Here is a 21603-nt window from a genome sequence, read left to right as displayed (position 1 = left end):
AGCCATCCATATCACTTGGTACTGGTAAGACATTAAGCATATGCTGAATAGCCTCTTCTGAAACTGAGACTTGCTTCTGTCGCACGTATACCGATTGAAGAGAGGGAATATGGTAGTTAGTGTAGAATTCTACCACGCACGAGAGGTTGACTTCTTGTGGTTTTCTCAGAAGAAACTCCCATCCTCGCCGTTCAATGCGGGGTAGAATACAAGGAGCAACCTTGTCCGATGGAGCGATTAGATGCTCAGCATGATAGTTCCTCTCAACCATAGCGGGGAACACAAGTTCACAAAAGCGGTTGGGGAACCTTGAAGAATCCTTTGCCGGTTTGCTCTTCTCATTTTCATCAATAGGAGCGGGTGCCTTCACTTTTTTAGATAGGGGTTTTGCTCCTAATGAAGAGTGCGCCTTAGAGTTTGACCTTTGGGGTTCCCTCTTTGCGGCCGGTTTCCTTGAAGCTTTCTCCTTGCCTTTCTTGGTGGCCATCCTGAAAAAGGGAGGGAAAATGGAAAGCATTAAACCCAAAAAATTATCTCAACAAAAACATGCAAGTGAAAGATAGTGCCCAAAAGAAATATTGCAACAAGGTAATCATAGAGACATGGGTCACAACACTTCACATGGGATCCAAGAGAAAGTAAAGCATACAATATGGCATGAGAAGAATAATCTCGAACATCCATAACAAAGAACAAGTCATGTTCAATGAGTATCTAATTAGCAAGCAATAAGCAAAGTGGACTCAATGCACTTAGAAGAGAGCAAGTGAGTGAGGAGGAAGCACCAAATTGAAGATACATGATTAAAATAAACCAAAATGGCATTCGTGCATTTCCTCGAATACTTGGTGTGCAATCATCAAGCAATGAGCAATTATGAGATACTCAACCAATTTGAAGCCCAAAATAAAATATCAATCATCACACAACATTACTTACATGACAAAAACAATGAAAGATAATCAAGAAGATCTATTAAAGCAAATTAAAACTCAAATTCAACATCCATGGAAAAACAAGAAAAAGGAAAAGTAAGCAAACAAAAAGCAAGTAATATAATCATGTAAAAGAGAAAATAAGTAAATCAACAAGAAAAATCTAACTAGAAGAAGAGATTATGCAAAGAAAGTAATAGATGAGATATGGAAGAAGTAGAACCTTGAGAAGTGTAAAAGAACAAGGTGGAGTTTTCTTTTGTGAAGATGGGAAAGGAAGAGATAGAAGAGATGTAGGGCCACCGGAAGTGGTGGTGGCCGCCGGTAATTAGCCAGAGATGGCGGTGGTAGATTATGGAGAAGAAAGAAGAGAAGAGGGGTGACAGGGAAGGAAAAATAAAGAAATAAGAAAGAATGTGGAGTTTTCTTTTGTGAAGATGAGAAAGAGATAGAGGAGATGTAGGGTCACCGAAAGTGGTGGTAGTCGCCAGTAAGTAGTCGAAAACGGTGGTGAAGTATAGAAGAAGAAAGAAGAGAAGAGAGGTGATGGATAAGGAATAAGAAAGAAATAAGAAAGAAGGTGGGAGAGGGGTAGAAGCAGGGCGCGCAGCTTTAAAACTGGTTCGCGCGACCGGCGCGCGCGCACGGTGCGCTGGCACGTCAGTGAAGGTGGAGCGAGGGACGCGTACGCGTCATTGGCGCGTACACGCAAATACAGCTGTGCTTCTGGCACAGGATTGGCATAAAGTAGGCCTAAGTTTCGGGTGAATTGTACCAGAGTTGGCACGCAGCATAGGCGCGCGGATGCGCACAGTGTGCGGACGCGTGCCTAAATGAATTGGCGACCGGTGTGGACGCGCGCAGTGTGCGGACACGTCAGTTCGGGCACAGACTAGGTACAAGTATGGCATAACTCTCTGGTTTTTGTACCAGGGAGTTCATATAGCACCATCGGCGCGCGCGCGCACACTACGCTTGCGCGTCGATGGCCAATTTGCAAGGGGCGCACAGGCGGCACGTACGCTGGCGCGTGGGTGCCTAGCACGAAATGGGCACAAAGTGGGCATGACTCTCGGGTGTTTGGCCCAGGAGTAAGAATTCACCACCGATGCGCGCACGCACAGCACTGATGCAAAGGCATTTTGGCCAGTTTCACTGACCTTTTCTTTACTGTTTTAGGGTAGTTTCATGCATTTTCTTAGGAAATAAGCAAGTTTTGGGTAGAATTTCACTTACATCTTGATTTAAGCATACATTGTGCACTTTACATGATTTCATGAGAATTTTGCATGAATTAGATGACAAATTAGATGATGCATGTCTCATGATGTGGATTAGAACTTTGATGCACTTTATTGCTTGATTTCAGGACAAAGGAAGCAAGAAAGAACCACGTTAGCAGCCACGTTAGTCTAACTAACGTGACCACCAACGTAGAATGGGAGCTAGCTTGCAACGTTAATGAGAAAAGTAAATGCCAATAACGTCTTCGAAGCCATCATAGCCCACGTTAAGAGTCACGTTAACTAAGTTAACGTGAACTCTAACGTGGAAGAAAGAAAGTGGAGCCAACGTTAGTGACACTCACCTTTGTCACTAACGTTGGCCAAGCTACAATGAGCCACGTTAGTTGCCACGTTAACTTAGTTAACGTGGAAGCTAACGTTGAGGATAGGATGATGAGCCCACGTTAGTGACACTCACCTTTGTCACTAACGTTGGAGATGGCTATCATTACCACGTTAGAAGCCACGTTAACTTAGTTAACGTGGACTCTAACGTGGGAAGTAGGGGCACCTTGGAACGTTAGTGACAAAGGTAAGTGTCACTAACGTTCTCGAAGAATTGGCAAGCCTACGTTAAGAGCCACGTTAACTAAGTTAACGTGGACTCTAACGTAAAGGGAAGAGGGAACTCTCAACGTTATTGGAAAAGGCGAGCCCCGATAACGTGTGCGAAGGACCAAGAGGCAACGTTAGTGGTCACATTGGTGCCACTAACGTTGAAGTTAACGTGGATCATCCCTGGGTGAGGAACGTTAGTGAAAAAGGTGATTGCCACTAATGTTCTCGAACCCACACTCTCACTTAACATTAACGCCACTAACGTCCTGAGCTAAACACCCTGCTTACTCCACACTTTCTCTCTGCAAGTAAAGCTAAGCCCACTGAAGAGTATAACTGCTTCAAACTCAAGATCCAAAGGCCCATATCCAAGACTTGAAGAACCAACTAGAAGATCAGAAGAGTAGTATATATAGGGGTAGTTTTGAATAAGGAAGGAGCTTTTGGGGGGATGGGAAATTGAGAACTACTCTCTGTATAATTTACTTTCTCTGCACTTCTAGTTCTAGTTTTCATGATGTATTCTCCATCTTTGTTTTCCATTTCCAGAGCTATGAACAACTAAGCCCAATGAATCCCCATTTCTAATCTTACCCATTCTCTTTAATTTCTGCAATTTACTTTCATGAGCATCTTTCCCATTTCCATTTACAATTCTGCAATTTACTTTTCGTCATTTACTTTCAGCTCTTTACTTCCAGCATTTACATTTTCTGCTATTTACTTTCCCGCCATTTAATTTCCTGCAACTCTCAAACCAAATTCTGCTTCGCTCAACTAGAACATTCCTCTAATTAAAGTTGCTTGACCAATCAATCCCTGTGGGATTCGACCTCACTCTATTGTGAGTTTTTACTTGACGACAATTCGGTATACTTGCCGAAGGAAAATTATTGAGAGACAAGTTTCTGTGCTATCAAGTTTATGGCGCCGTTGCCGGGGATTGATTTTGTATCAACAATGACTAAATTGGAGGATAACTATATTGAGCATTTTTTCTTTTGTTTGATTTAAATTTCTGTTTGAGTTAATTACTTTCAGTTTTAGTTATTTTCCTCCCTTTATCCCTACCCATTTTCTTAGTTATTTACCATTCAGTTCACTAACCCACTAACTGTTTGATATATTGCATCACTCACACTAACAGCAATTTTAACAAGAGTACTTTCTGCAATTATTTCCTTGCTTGTACCTTATTGGTTGTATGACAGGGAGAAGAAGCGGGACTTCAACTTCCTTTGATTCTGAACCTGAGAGGACCTTCCTTAGATTAAGGAGGAAAGCAAGAGGAAAGAGAGTAGTTGGTGCTGAGGAAGAGGAGGAGTACTTTGAACCAGATATGGATGAAAATATGGAGAACCATCATGAAGAAGAGGCTCACAACCATGGCAGAGAAGGTCTAGCAAATCATGCTGGGCAAGAGAGAAGAGTTCTAGGCTCTTACATCAACGCAAACCCAGGAAACTGTGGGAGTAGCATCCAAAGGCCAACCATACATGCCAACAACTTTGAACTAAAGCCACAGCTCATCACCCTTGTTCAGAACAACTGTTCATTCGGAGGAGGTGTCCAAGAAGACCCCAATCAACATCTAACCACCTTCCTGAGGATATGTGATACTGTGAAGTCTAATGGTGTTCATCCTGACACCTATAGACTACTTATGTTCCCTTTCTCACTTAAGGACAAGGCATCTAAATGGCTGGAATCCTTCCCAAAGGAGAGTTTAGCAACCTGGAAAGATATGGTGAACAAATTCTTGGCAAGATTCTATCCTCTTCAACGGATCAACAGGCTGAGAGCTGAGGTGCAAACATTCAGGCAGCAGGATGGTGAGACTCTATATGAAGCATGGGAGAGGTTCAAGGACCTGACAAGAAGGTGCCCACCAGATATATTCAATGAATGGGTACAGCTACACATTTTCTATGAAGGCCTTTCTTATGAATCAAAGAAGGCAGTAGTCCATTCATCCGGGAGATCTCTGAACAAGAAGAAGACCATTGAGGAGGCCATAGATGTCATTGAAACTGTAACAGAGAATGACTATTTCTATGCTTCTGAAAGAGGCAACACTAGAGGAGTGATGGAATTAAACAATGTGGATGCACTGTTGGCCCAAAACAAGCTTATTACCAAGCAACTGGCCGACCTCACCAAGAAGATGGAGAGGAACCAAGTGGCAGCAATCACCATCTCATCAGCCACCCAAGAGGGAGTGAATGCTGAGGCAGAAGAGGAGCAAGAACAAGCCAACTACATTGGAAATGCACCCAGACAGACCCATGATCTATACTCCAAAACCTACAACCCTGGTTGGAGGAATCACCCAAACTTTGGGTGGAGAAATCAACAAGACCAAAGCCAAGATCAGAGACGTCACAACCCCAACAACCATGCAGCTCACCAACATTCCACACAGAGATCATATTAGCACCACCATAACAACACCTCTCCATATCCATACCAAAACCAAAATGACCCAACTCACCCATCCACTCTCAACTCACCATCATCTGAAGAAAGACTCTCCAAAATTGAGACTCTGCTTGAAGGCATATGCAAAGAGATTCAAGATAATAAGATATTCAAAGAGGATGTGCGAGCTAGTATCAAGAACCAGGGGGACACCATCAAGAGGCTGGAATTTCAAGTGGGATACTTATCTGAAAAGATTCCCAAACCTACTGATAGCTTCCCAAGTGACACAGAGAAAAATCCGAGAGGTGAAGCAAAGAAAGTCATATGGGAAGATTGCAAGATGGTTACTATAAGTAGTAAAGAGGCTGAGGAAAAGCAAAACAAGCCATTAGAACAACTTGGAGAGACATCAGCAAAGAAACAGGAAAAGGATCACCAAGAACCCAAAATTTCACAAAAAGAGCTGACACAGAAGGAGCTGCTGAAACTCTATGCACCTTTTCCCCAATTACTCAATGGTGCTGTAGAGAAGAGAATATACTCAAGGTTTCTTGACTTGTTTGCATCCCTCCATGTAAACATACCCTTCATCAAGGCTCTCCAACAAATGCCATCATATATTAAGTATATGAAGGAGCTGCTGACCAGGAAAAGCTCACTTAAGGGAGGACAAACAATAGTGATGAATAAGGAATGCAGTGCTCTCATTCAACCAGAGTTGCCTATAAAAAGGAAGGACCCAGGGAGTTTTCACATCCCCTGTGCCATAGGAGAAACAATGTTTGATAAAGCACTCTGCGATTTGGGAGCAAGCATCAACTTAATGCCTTTATCCCTTATGAAAAGGCTGCAGATCAATGAGATAATACCCACAGATGTAGTTATCAGGCTGGCTGACAAAACTCAAAAACAAGCAGTAGGAGTGGTTGAAAATGTGCTGGTGAAGGTGGGAAAATACTTCCTTCTCACAGACTTTGTCATCTTGGACATGGAAGAAAGTCACACTCACCCAATCATATTGGGAAGACCTTTCTTAGCTACAGCCAGAGCACTCATAGATGTGGAGCGAGGGGAGCTAATTTTGAGGATCCATGATGAACAACTCAGCTTCAATGTCTTCAAACTCTCACAAGAAACAGATCATAATGAGATACTGAGGGAGGAGGCAAGCACTGAAGCACAACCAACACCTTTGGAAAACCACTTGGTTGAAGAACAAGACAATCAGCAGCTGTCACAGCTCAAGAAAAATAAGGAGGAACCTAAACCACCAGAGTCATATGAGACCAGTAACAAAATTTCCTTAGAAGAAGAGGTAACAAAGAGCAAGGCAACATCAAAAGGGACAAAGAAGAAGGCACCAAGGGGGTGGAGGAACAAGAAGATCCCTACAGAAGACTTCTCTCCAGGGGATAAAGTGATCTCAGCCTACTTCCCAGATATTCCACCTCATCTCCCCACTATCCCATGTCAGTTACCTAAGGTCTTCACAATCAACAGAGTTCTTTCCTTAGAACATGTGGAGATCCTTGATGAAGCCAATGGATATAGGTCTACTGCAAGAGGGGAAGATCTGAAGCATTACCAACCACCATGACAAAGGCAAAACGTCAAGCTAGTGACGCTAAAGAAGCGCTTCATGGGAGGCAACCCATGTTTTACATGCTTTTGAAAGTAGTTAATAATGCAAGGTTCAGGGATTTCAAATCAACTTGACATGGACTTGAATGAATCCTTGTGTGCAACAAATAGTGAAGAATAAGTTTGGTGTTCAAGGCACACTAAGAGAACATCAATGTAACCCATATCATGTCACTCTTAGGGGCCTTGAACAAATCTTTTACACCACACGGCACCAAACTAAGTTTGGTGTTGCCAATGTTGCACACATGGATGTTGAGTTAGTTAGTGGGTTTGCTCTAATGAATAGCACTTAGTTAGTTAAAACAAAAACTTTAAAAAGTAGTTATTCTTTTAATTTTGCCGCCACTTTCCACACATATTTTTTTAATCACAATTCTTTTATTTTGTAGGAGAGAAGAAAGGGGTATTGAAGTGGATTGAGTGGACAATTAAATGAGGAGGATTCGGCCACTTCATGAAGGGGGAGTACACACTTGTCTTCAAGGGGAATACATTGGAAAATGTGGCCATGCAACATTGGAAGAAGGATACTCTTGGAGATCGAACCAATTCCCTTCATAAAGTTGATGATCCTTGTCCTCTTCCCATGATAAACCCCATCCGTTCATCATACACCAACCCCATCAATCCACACCTTTCATCCACACACCACTTCCTTATATAAGTGGTTCACACTAAGTACACCCTTAACATCCCAATTTCACTCCCCACACTTCTTAGTCTCAAAACCAAACACTCTTCCCCTTCATTGCACCAAATCTTAACCCAACCGAATTCCCTCGCCTATCCATACCTTCCACCACCTTCACACATCAACTACTACTTATGGCATCATTAAGCTCCAAGAGGCAAAAGAGGAAAGAACCGGTGGAGAGCGTCCCTTTCGATGAAAGGAGATTCAAAACTGCGTTCCATGAACAGGAATTTGAGCGGATAAAGCTCAAAAAGATACTGCCTGAGTTAACATTCCAAATCGACGGGGATGAATGCCCACAGATTCGAGAGAAGATTGAACAAAGGGGTTGGCAAAGGCTTACGAACCCGGAGGGGAAGATCAATGCAAACCTCATCAAAGAATTCTATGCAAATGTGGTTAGAGAAGACAAAACCAAGGCCCCAACCTTCAAAAGTTACGTAAGAGGAAGAGAGGTGGATTTCAGCCCAAATGCTATAACAAGAACTCTTCAGCTGAAATCACCACATTTTGATGAGCTTAGTTATCATGCAAGGATAAGTAAGAGCCCTGACAATGATGAACTCGATGAAATAGTAACTGACATATGTGTCATAGGAGCTGACTGGGAAAGGTATGCGGATAAGAGACACCGGTTCATCAAGAGGGGAGATCTTAGCCCGGAAGCCAAGGGATGGTTTGAACTCGTGAGGAGGTCTATCCTCCCAGCTGCAAATAATTCAGAGGTCAATATTAATCGAGCGACTATGGTACATTGCCTAGTACAAGGTGGAGAAATCAATGTGCATGAACTCATAGCTGAGGGGATTCAAGAGTCAACTGAGAAGGTTAATTCGGGTGCCAGGCTTTGGTACCCTAGCACCATTCTCAGATTGTGTACAAAGGCCAAGGTAGTCTTCGAGGATAGCAATCCAGACTGGGTGAACCCTGGGAGGCTAGTTACACTTCAGCGTCTGATCTATACTACGCCTACCCAACAACAAAGAAGACCTCAAATAGGAAAGCGAAAACCAAAAGAAGGAGCCCACCAAGAAGAATCTCATTAGGAAGAACACCAACAAAGAGAATATTATGACCCAACCAACATAAACCTGAATCATATTCATAGAGCCATTGAGGAACTAGCAATGAGTTATATGGAGGGACAAGAACAACAACTGCATGTTCAAGCTCAAAGGATGGATTGTCAAGAAGAACTCCTTTCTAATTGGATGAATCAACAAGGGGAGTGGCAGAAACAGCAAATGGAACATTATTCCCAGCTCACTCAAGCCATCAATCAAGTGTCTGAAAGGCAAGAGCGTTAAGATAAGCACCTTCAAGAACTCAACCAATGCCAGCTAGCTCAGACGAAGGCATTCAATGAGTTCAGTGTACTTAATGAAGGACGGCAACTACATAGGGAGGAGTTCAACATAAACACTCAAGCCAAGTTGAACTACATGTCTAGTCATATGCATAATCTACACTATGCCATCCCTACATATGATGAGGTCCAAAAAGATTTTGTGGAACAAGAAGAAAGGAAGGTGAAACAGCAGAAGAAAACACTGAAAAAGAAGATGGAAGATGCTGGTTTTTGGAAGAATTTGATTGGAAAAGGCAAGGGAAGTGGGAGTACAAGCACTCAAGAGAAACACAAAGAGGACAAGCAAGAGGAAGAGCATGGGCAACCCCATGAGTAAAAAGTGGTGGATTTCCCTCTTTGTTCCATCTTTTTCAAGCTTTAAATAAGGAAAATCATGTATGAAATAGAACATGCTTCCATGATAGTTTAGGATTTTCAATTCTGTTTTTAGTATTCTACTTGCCTAGGTCTATGACTACTAGTCAAGTTGCCTGTTTTCAATTCCATCCTGCTTATTGTGTTGCTTGTCTCCTTTTGAATCAAATAAAAAGAGAATGATTGTTATCAAAGACTAGAGTAGAGTTCATATTGTGGAGTAAGTTCCTTAGTGTGTGATGTGGTCATAAGTTAGCTAAGTTGATTTACCAACAAGGGTGGGAAGACAACTATCTGTCCTGAATCATATGCTTGAAACACACCCCATGAGACCAGCTAAATAACAAGATCCTAATAAGAAAAAGGAGAAAAGGACAATAAGAGTTGAAAAAGAAAGAAAAGTTAATAGAGAATAAGGCTAGGCACCAAGGGTTTGAAACTTGAGAGATGTGTCTGTGGTGCTCCTGTACCAAGGATCTGCTTGGATGAATAAGTTCGTAGGAGTGCTTCATCACTTGGTAACTTAGGTTAACTAACCCGGGATTATCAACTGAAAATCCACTATCAAGAGCAACCTAGCTACAGAACATTTAGTAACCCAAAGAGGTGCTGGACACCAAGGTCTCAAGAAAGGAAATAACAAACCATGTGCCTGTGGTGTGTATGTATGGGGGAAAGAGACTTGAGGGAGTAAGTCCTTAGGGGTGTCTTAACACCTAGCACCTTGAACCAACTGGTTCGGGAGTGCTGGCTGAAAGCTTATCTTAAAGAGTCGCCCCCTCACAGAGCACTTAGCCTAAGAACACAAATAAGCCCTGAAAACAATAAAAGGATTAATGAATAAGAGTCTCATTGGGTGCAATCAAGTGAGTATTCCAGGACATGATAAAGGTCTGAAAGCCAGTGAAGGAATGAACCTAAGTTGCTATGCATGAAACCACCATAAAACCAAGGATATGACCTCCACAATAATGACTCATTCCGCTTGGCATTCCATTCATCATTCTCTTGTTCCAGTACTTGCTTAGAGACAAGCAAGCTTTAAGTTTGGTGTTGTGATGCCACGGCATTTTGGCCAGTTTCAATGACCTTTTCTTTACTGTTTTAGGGTAGTTTCATGCATTTTCTTAGGAAATAAGCAAGTTTTGGGTAGAATTTTACTTACATCTTGATTTAAGCATACATTGTGCACTTTACATGATTTCATGAGAATTTTGCATGAATTAGATGACAAATTGGATGGGGTGATCACCAACGTTAGTGACACTTACCTTTGTCACTAACATTGGAATGAGCCACAATGAGCCACTATGAGCCACGTTAACTCCCACGTTAACTAAGTTAACGTGAACTTTAATGTGGAAAAAAGAAAGTGGAGCCAATGTTAGTGACACTCACCTTTGTCACTAACGTTGGACCAAGCTCATAAATGGCCACGTTAAGAGCCACGTTAACTCAGTTAACGTAGACTCTAACGTTGGGAAGCAAAAGAGAAGCCAACGTTAGTGACACTCACCTTTGTCACTAACGTTGGAGATGGCTATCATTACCACGTTAGAAGCCACGTTAACTTAGTTAACGTGGACTCTAACGTGGGAAGTAGGGGCACCTTGGAACGTTAGTGACAAAGGTAAGTGTCACTAACGTTCTCGAAGAATTGGCAAGCCTACGTTAAGAGCCACGTTAACTAAGTTAACGTGGACTCTAACGTAAGGGGAAGAGGGAACTCTCAACGTTATTGGAAAAGGTGAGCCCCAATAACGTTTGCGAAGGACCAAGAGGCAACGTTAGTGGTCACGTTGGTGCCACTAACGTTAAAGTTAACGTGGATCATCCCTGGGTGAGGAACGTTAGTGAAAAAGGTGATTGCCACTAACATTCTCGAACCCACACTCTCACTTAACGTTAACGCCACTAACGTCCTGAGCTAAACACCCTGCCTACTCCACACTTTCTCTCTGCAAGTAAAGCTAAGCCCACTGAAGAGTATAACTGCTTCAAACTCAAGATCCAAAGGCCCATATCCAAGACTTGAAGAACCAACTAGAAGATCAGAAGAGTAGTATATAGGGGTAGTTTTGAATAAGGAAGGAGCTTTTGGGGGGATGGGAAATTGAGAACTACTCTCTGTATAATTTACTTTCTCTGCACTTCTAGTTCTAGTTTTCATGATGTATTCTCCATCTTTGTTTTCCATTTCCAGAGCTATGAACAACTAAGCCCAATGAATCCCCATTTCTGATCTTATCCATTCTCTTTAATTTCTGCAATTTACTTTCATGAGCATCTTCCCCATTCCCATTTACAATTCTACAATTTACTTTCCGTCATTTACTTTCAACTCTTTACTTCCAGCATTTACATTTTCTGCTATTTACTTTCCCGCCATTTAATTTCCTGCAACTCTCAAACCAAATTCTGCTTCGCTCAACTAGAACATTCCTCTAATTAAAGTTGCTTGACCAATCAATCCCTGTGGGATTCGACTCACTCTATTGTGAGTTTTTACTTGACGACAATTCGGTATACTTGCCGAAAGAAAATTGTTGACAGATAAGTTTCCGTGCTATCAAGCGCGCTCGCGCGTGGATGCCCTTTTTCCTTGCTTTTTTTTTAAACACAACATAGAAAAAGCTATTCTAACACATTTTTGGCAGGTGTTCAAGCTAGTAGTCAAGAGAACACACTCAAATTCAAGCACTAATTCAAAACAGAGCATTCTCTTTACTTCAACAATTTATCCATACAAAAATGAGGACATCTATCTAAACATCCTTGTTATCCAACAAGATTAACAAAGCTAGCATTCCTATGCAATCAACAGCATCAAGAAGTCACAAAATATATAAAAATCTAGAGCTACAAACAAGAAGGTATTTATAAGGAAGATCTTACCATGATGGGGTGCCTCCCACCAAGCAATTTTCTTTAACGTCCTTAAGTTGCATGGTTCTTTGCTTAAGCTTCCTCTCCCTTTGGTGCATCCTCAAGCAGGAGCACTTCCACTTCTCTTGGTGACTTATAGCTATGGTACTTCTTCACTCTATGTCCATTCAGTTTGAAAGTTGTGTCACTTTGAGGGTCAAACAATTCTACAACTCTATAGGGCTTTATCTCCTTCACCTTGAAGGGTCCTTCCCATCTAGAATGGAGCTTGCCAGGCATAAATTGCAGCCTCGAGTTGTAGAGGAGAACCTCATCGCCTTCTTGAAAATCCTTCTTCCGGATGTGATGATCATGAAAGGCTTTAGTTTTCTCCTTGTATATTCGGGCATTCTCATATGCCTCCATTCTCAAGCACTTGAGCTCCTCTAGTTGTAGTTTTCTGGCCACACCCGCCTTAGTGAAATCCATGTTACACTGCTTTACCGCCCAATAGGCTCTATGCTCAATTTCTACCGAAAGGTGGCATGCCTTACATAGACGATCCGGAAGGGACTCATCCCTAACGGAGTCTTGTAGGCCGTCCTATACGCCCATAGTGTATCTCCTAACTGGAAGCTCCAATCCTTCTGGTGCACAGAAATTGTGATGTCCAGGCTCAAACTATTCCTGGCACGTGAGCAACTTGGTACGCGTAATCGTGATTACACATTCATAATATGTCACAACTTCGATACAACTAACCAGCAAGTGCACTGGGTCGTCCAAGTAATACCTTACGTGAGTAAGGGTCGAATCCCACGGAGATTGTTGGTATGAAGCAAGCTATGGTCACCTTGTAAATCTCAGTCAGGAGGATATAAAATAATTATGGAGTTTTCGAATAATAAATAATAGAATAGGGATAGAAGTACTTATGTAAATCATTGGTAGGAATTTCAGATAAGCGAATGGAGATGCTTTTCGTTCCTCTGAACCTCTGCTTTCCTGCTATCTTCATCCAATCAGTCTTATTCCTTTCCATGGCTGGCTTTATGTGATACATCACCACTGTCAATGGCTACTTTCGGTCATCTCTCGGGAAAATGATCCAATGCCCTGTCACGGCACGGCTAATTGTCTGGAGGCATCACCCTTGCCAATGGCTTCATCTTATCCTCTCAGTGAATAATATGCTCACGCACCCTGTCGCGGCACGGCTATTCATCTGTCGGTTCTCGATCATGCTGGAATAGGATTTACTATCCTTTTGCATCTGTCACTAACGCCCTGCAATCGCGAGTTAGGAGCTCGTCACAGTTCTGGATTTCTACTTTCCGACGCAATTGAAAGCGCGCCATTTCGAGTTCTATAGCTCCAGAAAATCCACTTTGAGTGCAGGGAGGTCAGAATCCAACAGCATCAGCAGTCATGTCGGATCTCCGGATACTCATTTCTTTTGAGTTTGAAAGGGACCTCAGGGATCACCTTCTTCTTGGCCACAACATCATAGAAGTGGTCTTGATGGACTTTGGAGATGAACCTTTCCATCTCCCATGACTCGGATGTGGAAGCTTTTATCTTCCCTTTCCCTCTTCTAGAGGATTCTCCGGTCTTAGATGCCATCAATGGTAATGGAAAAACAAAAAGCTTATGCTTTTATCACACCAAACTTAGAATATTGCTCGCCCTCGAGCAATAAACAAAAGAATAGAAGAAGAAAAAGAAGAAATATGGAGAGGGAGAAGGAGATGTGGTTTCGGCCAAGAAGGGTGTAGAGGGGTGTGTTGTGTGAATTTGATGAAGAATAGAGGGCTTTATATAGGGAAGGGAGGGGGGTTAAGGTTCGGTCATATAGGTGGGTTTGGGTGGGAAATTGGTTTTGAATTTTGAAGGTATGTGGAGTTTATGAGGTAGGTTTATGGGGAAGAGTGGATGGATGTGAGTGGTGAAGAGGTGATGGGGAAGAGTGTTTGGGGTGATTGGTGAAGGGTTTTTAGGGAAGAGTGTTTATGGGGTTGTGTGAAAGAGAGTGGTGAGAAGAAGTGAGTGGAGGTAGGTGGGGATCCTGAGGGGTCAAGGCATTCTGAGGTGATCCTGTGGGGTCCACAGATCCTAAGGTGTCAAGGATTTACATCCCTGCACCAATGAACTTTCCAGGATCCTGTCTCTTCTGAGGCAATGTCAGTTGATCCAGATCACTTAGTTCATTGATGAACAAGGGAGGTTCAACTTCCCAAGTATCAATGCCAAATAATTTGGCATTTAGCTTCATGATTGCACCAAGAAACTTGGCAGTTTGCTCTTCAGTAATATCCTGATTCTCTTCAGAAGAGGAATACTCATCAGAGCTCATGAAGGGCATAAGGAGGTTCAATGGAATCTCTATGGTCTCTATATGAGCCTCAGAGTCCTTTGGTTCCTCAGAGGGAAGCTCCTTATTGGTCACTGGACGTCCCAGGAGGTCTTCCTCCTTGGGATTCATGTCCTCCTCTCCCTCATTGGGTTTGGCCATTTTGCTTATGTCAATGGCCTTGCACTCTCCTTTTGGATTCTCTTCTGTATTGCTTGGGAGAGTACTGGGAGGGATTTCAGTGATCCTNNNNTTTGAAAAAGATTTGTTTTGAAAAAAAGATAAGATTTTCAAATTGAAAATTTGATTTGACTCATAAGAAACAACTTGATTTTAAAAATTTTTGAACAAGTCAACTCAAATTTTCGAATTTGATGAGAGGAAAAAGGAAAAGATATTTTTTTGATTTTTGAAATTTTTATGATGAAAGAGAAAAACACTAAAAATGATGCAATGCATGAAATTTTTAGATCAAAACAATGAATGTATGCAAGAATGCTATGAATGTCAAGATGAACACCAAGAACACTATGAAGATCATGATGAACATCAAGAACACATTTTTGAAAAATTTTTAATGCAAAGAAAACATGCAAGACACCAAACTTAGAATTCTTTAATGCTTAGACACTAAGAATTCAAGAATGCATATGAAAAACATGAAAAGACACAAAATAAAAAATCATCAAGATCAAACAAGAAGACTTACCAAGAACAACTTGAAGATCATGAAGAACATTATGAATGCATGATATTTTCGAAAAAATGCAAGATGCATATGCAAGTGACACCAAACTTATAATGTGACTCAAGACTCAAACAAGAAACAGAAAAATATTTTTGATTTTTATGATTTTCTAATTTTTTTTTTTGGATTTTTTTCGAAAATTATATGAAAAAGAAAAATAAGGAGTCCAAAATTTTTAATATGAATTCCAGGAATCTTGCATTTTTAGTCTAAAGCTTCAGTCCAGGAATTAGACATGGCTCACTAGCCAGCCAAGCTTTCAATGAAAGCTCCGGTCCAAAACACTAGACATGGCCAATGGCCAGCCAAGCTTCAGCATGTAATTCAGACATGACACGCCCAACATACTCATTCCCAAAGGAATTAGACATGGCTTTACAGCCAGCCAGGTTTCAACATGCTTCATGAAACACTAGAATTCATTCTTAAAAATTTTGAATAAAATTTTTGAAAACATTTTTAATTTTTTTCGAAAACAGATGAGAAAATTTTAGAAATATTTTTGAAAAATTTTGAAAATAAAATAAAAAGAAAATTACCTAATCTGAGCAACAAGATGAACCGTCAGTTGTCCAAACTCAAACAATCTCCGGCAACGGCGCCAAAAACTTGGTGCACAGAAATTGTGATGTCCAGGCTCAAACTATTCCTGGCACGTGAGCAACTTGGTACGTGTAATCGTGATTACACATTCATAATATGTCACAACTTCGATACAACTAACCAGCAAGTGCACTGGGTCGTCCAAGTAATACCTTATGTGAGTAAGGGTCGAATCCCACATAGATTGTTGGTATGAAGCAAGCTATGGTCACCTTGTAAATCTCAGTCAGGCGGATATAAAATAATTATGGAGTTTTTGAATAATAAATAATAGAATAGGGATAGAGGTACTTATGTAAATCATTGGTAGGAATTTCAGATAAGCGAATGGAGATGCTTTTCGTTCCTCTGAACCTCTGCTTTCCTGCTATCTTCATCCAATCAGTCTTACTCCTTTCCATGGCTGGCTTTATGCAAGGGCATCACCGTTGTCAGTGGCTACATCCCCTCCTCTCAGTGAATAATATGCTCACGCACCCTGTCACGGCACGGCTATTCATCTGTCGGTTCTCGATCATGCTGGAATAGGATTTACTATCCTTTTGCGTCTGTCACTAACGCCCTGCTACACGTGGAGAGGTCATTCTTGGAGTTGACGCCAGTTTTTGTGCCAGTTTGGGTGTTCAACTCTGGTTTTGGCTTTTTTTCTGGCGCTGGACGCCAGATTTGGGCAAAAAGCTGGCTTTGAACGCCAGTTTACGTCATCTATTCTTGACCAAAGTATGGACTCTTATATATTGCCGGAAAGCCCTGGATGTCTACTTTCCAACGCAATTGGAAGCGCGCCATTTCGAGTTCTGTAGCTCCAGAAAATCCACTTTGAGTGCAGGGAGGTCAGAATCCAACAGCATCAGCAGTCCTTCTTCAACCTCTGAATCTGATTTCTGCTCAAGTCCCTCAATTTCAGCCAGAAAATACCTGAAATCACAGAAAAACACACAAACTCATAGTAAAGTCCAGAAATGTGAATTTAACATAAAAACTAATGAAAACATCCCTAAAAGTAACTAGATCCTACTAAAAACATACTAAAAACAATGTCAAAAAGCGTATAAATTATCCGCTCATCACCTTCCTTTGTGGATTTACCACTTTCTCCAAGATTCTCTTTATCTCCCGGTTGGACACTTCTGCATTCCCGTTGGTCTGTGGGTGTTAAGCAGTGGCGACCTTATGCAATACGCCATAGTGCTTGGGCAGTGCTTCTACTTTCCTGTTACAAAAGTGGGATCCTTAGTCGCTCACAATTGCTCGTGGCGACCCATAACGGCATACAATGTGATTTCTAACAAAAGAAACGACGCTATTGGCATCGTCAAGGCGGGTAGGTATTGCTTCTACCCACTTTGACACGTAGTCAACTGCTAACAGAATATATAGATACCCACTTGAGTTGGGAAACGGTCCCATAAAGTCAATGCCCCATACATCAAATATCTCACAGAACAACATAGGTTGCTGAGGCATCTCATCCATTTGGGACGTGTTTCCCGACTTCTGACACTGATGGCAAGACACACAGAAAGAGTTAGCATCCTTGAATAAGGTTGGCCACCAGAATCCACAATCCAATACCTTTTTAGCTATCCTTTGTGGGCCAAAGTGGCCACCATATTTGGACGAATGGCAAGCTTCAAGAATAGGTTGAATTTCAGATTCTAGCACACATCTTCGAATTACTTGGTCTACGCCTCTCTTCCACAAGTGAGGGTCATCCCAAATGTAATATGTGGAGTCACTCCTCAACTTGTCCCTTTGGTTTTTAGAAAAGTTGGGAGGGAAGATTTTCGCAACCAAGTAGTTCGCCATTGGGGCAAACAAAGGAAAGCTATCCGACACACCATGCAAACTATCCAATGGGAATGAGTCATTGATCGGAAATGGGTCAAATTTTAAATTCTCAAGGCGGCTTAAATGATTCGCCACCAAGTTTTGAGACCCACTCCGGTCCCTAATCTCAATGTCGAATTCTTGCAAAAGCAAGATCCAATGTATGAGTCTAGGTTTTGACTCATTCTTTGTCAATAAGTACTTTAAAGCTGCATGATCCGTGTATACTACTATCTTGGACCCTAGCAAATAAGATCTGAATTTATCTAAAGCATGAACAATAGCTAGGAGTTCCTTTTCCGTAGTGGTATAGTTGGATTGTGCTGCATCCAATGGTTTAGAAGAGTAAGCAATAACATAAGGGAGTTTACCATCGCGCTGTGCAAGCACGGCACCTACAGCATGGTTTGACGCATCGCACATTATCTCGAATGGCAACGTCCAGTTGGGGCCTCGCACAATCGGTGCCGTGGTGAAAACTCTCCTTAGCTCTTCAAATGCATTCACACATGCACTGTCAAACTCAAAATCCACATCTTTTTGGAGTAGGCGCGACAATGGCAAAGCAATCTTGCTGAAATCTTTGATAAAGCGCCTATAGAATCCTGCATGTCCCAAAAACAAGCGGACCTCCCTCACAGATGAGGGGTGAGGTAAAGTGGTGATAACATCTACCTTGGCCGGGTCTACAGAAATGCCTTCACTAGATACCACATGTCCTAACACTATACCTTGCCTTACCATAAAGTGACAATTTTCAAAATTCAAGACAAGGTTAGTGTCAACACATATAGCTAAGACTTTGGCCAAGTTCTCTAAGAAACAATCAAATGAAGTTCCATAAACACTGAAGTCATCCATAAAGACTTCCAGACAATTCTCCATTAGATCAGAAAAGACACTGGTCATACACCGCTGAAAAGTAGCAGGTGCATTACATAGTCTAAATGGCATCCTTTTGTAGGAAAAGGTGCCAAAAGGGCAAGTGAATGTGGTCTTTTCCTGATCTTCAGGAGCAATGTGAATCTGGAAGTAACCAATGAATCCATCAAGAAAGCAATAATGGGATTTACCCGCCAAACGGTCCAACATCTGATCGATAAAGGGCAAAGGGTAGTGGTCCTTCCTTGTGGCCACATTCAACCTTCTATAATCGATGCACACTCGCCATGCATTTTGTACTCTTTTGGTGACCACTTCACCATCATCCTTTTTAACCGCAGTGATGCCCGATTTCTTGGGAACAACCTGGACCGGGCTCACCCACTCACTGTCAGAAATTGGGTATATGATACCCACATCAAGTAGTCTAGTGACCTCTTTCTTTACCACATCAAGGATGGTCAGGTAGAGCCTCATTTGCAGTTGCCTAACCGGCCTAGCTCCCTCTTGGAGAAATATACGATGCATGCACTTGCGAGGGTCAATCCCCACAATATCGGCTAGGCTCCAACCGATTGCCTTCTTGTACTTTCTTAGAACATCTAGGAGCTTCTCTTCTTCTTTACTAGAAAGCTCACCAGCAATAATGACTGGAAACTGTTGGTTATCCTCTAAGAAAGCATACTTCAAGTGAGATGGAAGAGGCTTCAGTTCACTCTTTACCTCAAGCTAAGGTTCCTTTTTATCAAGCTCACGGAGTTCATTCTCAACAACTTTCTCATGTTTATCCTCTTGGTCATCCGTCTCTTCAACAATAGGGTAGCATAGCTTGTTGTGCTCGTCTTCTTCCACTTCCGCTACCACTTCATCGATTACATCACATCGAAGAACGGAATGCTCTTCGGGAGGATGCTTCATGGCTTCTTCCAAATTGAACTTGATAGTTTTATCTCCAACCTCAAAGGAATATGTACCGGTGAAGCCATCTAACTTGAATTTAGAGGTCTTGAGGAAGGGTCAACCAAGTAGAACAGAGGATGAGCTTCTATTTTCTGTTGGAGATATTTCAAGGATGTAAAAGTCAACTGGAAAGACCAAGTCCTTGATTGCCACAAGTACATCTTCTACTATTCCCATCACAGTGATCACACTCTTATCGGCTAAGGCAAACTTCGCCGCCGACTTCTTTAATGGAGCTAAATTCAACCGCACAAAGATAGAAAGTGGCATGATGCTTACGCAAGCTCCTAGATCACACATACAGTCATGAAAAGTGTGCCCACCAATACAACAAGACACCAAACAAGGTCCAGGGTCACCACATTTCTTTGGAATAGGTTCCATGATGAACGGATAATTTATACGCTTTTTGGCATTGTTTTTAGGTAGTTTTTAGTAGGATCTAGCTACTTTTTAGTATGTTTTTATTAGTATTTATGAAAAATTCACATTTCTAGACTTTACTATGAGTATGTGTCTTTCTGTGATTTCATGTATTTTCTGGCTGAAATTGAAGAACCTGAGCAAAATTCTGATTCAGAGGCTGAAAAAGGACTGCAGATGCTGTTGGATTCTGACCTCCCTGCACTCGAAATGAATTTTATGGAGCTACAGAAACCCAATTGGCGCGCTCTCAATTGTGCTGGAAAGTAGACATCATGGGATTTCTAGCAATATATAATAGTCCATACTTTGCCCGAGTTTTGATAACGCAAACTGGCGTTTGAACGCCCACTTTCTACCCTATTCTGGCGTTAAACGCCAGAACTGGCATAAAAGCTGGAGTTAAACATCCAAACTGGCACCAAAGCTGGCGTTTAACTCCAAGAAGAGTCTCTACACATGAAAGCTTCAATGCTCAGCCCAAGCACACACCAAGTGGGCCTCGGAAGTGGATTTCTGCACTATCTGCACTTAGTTACTTATTTTCTGTAACCCTAGCTACTAGTTTAGTATAAAAACTACTTTTAGTGATTTATTTTACATCCTTGATCAGTTTTATGATATCATAGATCATATTGTACACGTTTGGGGGCTGGTCATTTGGCCATGCCTGGACCTTCATCACTTATGTATTTTCAACGGTGGAGTTTCTACACCCCATAGATTAAGGAGTGGAGCTCTGCTGTTCCTCATGAATTAATGTAAAGTACTATTATTTTTCTATTCAATTCAAGCTTATTCTTATTATAAGATATTCATTTGCACACAAGAACATGATGAATGTAATGATAAAGTGACACTCATCACCATTCTCACTTATAAACGCGTGCTTGACAAACACTTCCGTTCTACATGAAAATAAGCTTGAATACATATCTCTTGGATTCCTAGTCCATGCGTTTGATTGTCTCTCCTGACAATAGAGCCTTCAATTCCTTGAGATCAGGGTCTTCATGGTATAGGCTAGAATTATTGGCGGCCATTCCTGAGATCCGGAAAGTCTAAACCTTGTCTGTGGTATTCTGAGTAGGATCTGGGATGAGATGACTGTGACGAGCTTCAAACTCGCGAGTGTTGGGCGTAGTGACAGACGCAAAAGGATCAATGGATCCTATTCCAACATGAGTGAGAACCGACAGATGATTAGCCGTGCGGTGACAGCACATTTGGACCATTTTCACTGAGAGGACGGACGATAGCCATTGACAATGGTGATCGCAACATACAGCTTGCCATGGAAAGGAGTATGAATGATTGAATGAAGACAGTAGGAAAGCAGAGATTCAGAAGCAACAAGCATGTCCATACGCTTATCTGAAATCCCACCAATGAATTACATAAGTATTTCTATCTTATTTTATATTTTATTTATATTTTAATTCTCAAAAGCTCATAACCATTTGAATCTGCCTGACTGAGATTTACAAGATGACCATAGCTTGCTTCAAGCCGACAATCTCCGTGGGATCAACCCTTACTCACGTAAAGTTGATTACTTGGACGACCCAGTACACTTGCTGATTAGTTGTGCGGAGTTGTGAAAAAGAGTTGAGATTACGATTGTGCGTACCAAGTTTTTGGTGCCATTTCAGAGATCACAATTTCGTGCAGCAAGTTTTTG

The sequence above is a fragment of the Arachis ipaensis genome, chromosome B10, assembly GCF_000816755.2.
Source record: "Arachis ipaensis cultivar K30076 chromosome B10, Araip1.1, whole genome shotgun sequence".
NCBI lineage: Eukaryota > Viridiplantae > Streptophyta > Magnoliopsida > Fabales > Fabaceae > Arachis > Arachis ipaensis.
The sequence above is the reverse complement of the archived record's forward strand: the minus strand, read 5'-3'. Positions refer to the sequence as shown.